Genomic DNA, 1,121 nt, shown 5'->3' on the forward strand with positions numbered 1-1,121 from the left:
AGTGATTCTATTAATATTGTATGTTTCAAACAGATTAACTTACTAACTTACTAACTGAATATAACAAATTAATGAAATATACATAGATACTCTGTATAATTTGAAAAATCCTTTTTTTCAGAATGTAATTCTACGAAATTTCACTTTTATAATAACAGAAAAATTAAAATAGGTTGGCCCAATTAAATTCCTACAATCTAATATTAAATTTTTTTTTATTTTTTATTTTATTATTTTTCTAATTTTAAGCCTAATTTTATGGTCAATATTTGTTCTTTTAATTATCTTTAAGATATCTGTAAATTACAGACATAAAGTCTTTTTTTTATCACGTTAGTAGCTAAAAGACGCTAGATTATTAAAAAAAATAAGTTTTTTCAAAGTTTATTTGATAACATTTTTTTTTTTTTTTTTTTTTTTTTTTTTTTTTTGTTAAATTGCAAATAGTTAATATCTATTTGGAATTTATTAAAATATTCTATATTTTAACTATATTTCCCATATTCTTAAACAATGAAAAATTTTTTAAAGAATTACCTTCTATGATCAATGCAAAAATTTTCAAATGAATAATTATAAGAATTTTAATTGATTTGTTAAGTTAGTTCATTGGAGTTAACATTTTTTCATAGGAATATAACTTTAATTTATAGTATTTTTTAATTTATTAAGTAATCTGAATTACGATTATGTTCTAAGATTGCGTTGCATTATAAATCGTTGATAATAAGTTTTGTTAACACTTAAGATAATTCAAAAGTTCATATCGGTTTATGATTATTGGCTTTAATTTCTATGTTTTATTTATATATTTTATCGGAAATTTCTAATATTATTACAGCTTCATATTACAAGAAAAATTGGAAAATATTAGTAAAACAGTTTAAATATTCAATAAAAATTATATTAAAATATCAATTTTCTATTCAAAATTTTTAATATTTCGTAATTTTTTATCTACAAATAGATTTTATATCTATGACAGTAGTTAATTTTTTTATTCTTCTCATCGCTTTCATTTATTCAGTTTAAGTAATTAATTTTTATTAATTAAAATAATTAATTGTTATTATTCTATTGTTATTATTATTATTATTTGTATTCCATTATGGTAATCAAGA

This window comes from Ceratosolen solmsi, unplaced genomic scaffold (assembly GCF_000503995.2).
Source record: "Ceratosolen solmsi marchali unplaced genomic scaffold, CerSol_1.0 scaffold56, whole genome shotgun sequence".
NCBI classification, from domain to species: domain Eukaryota; kingdom Metazoa; phylum Arthropoda; class Insecta; order Hymenoptera; family Agaonidae; genus Ceratosolen; species Ceratosolen solmsi.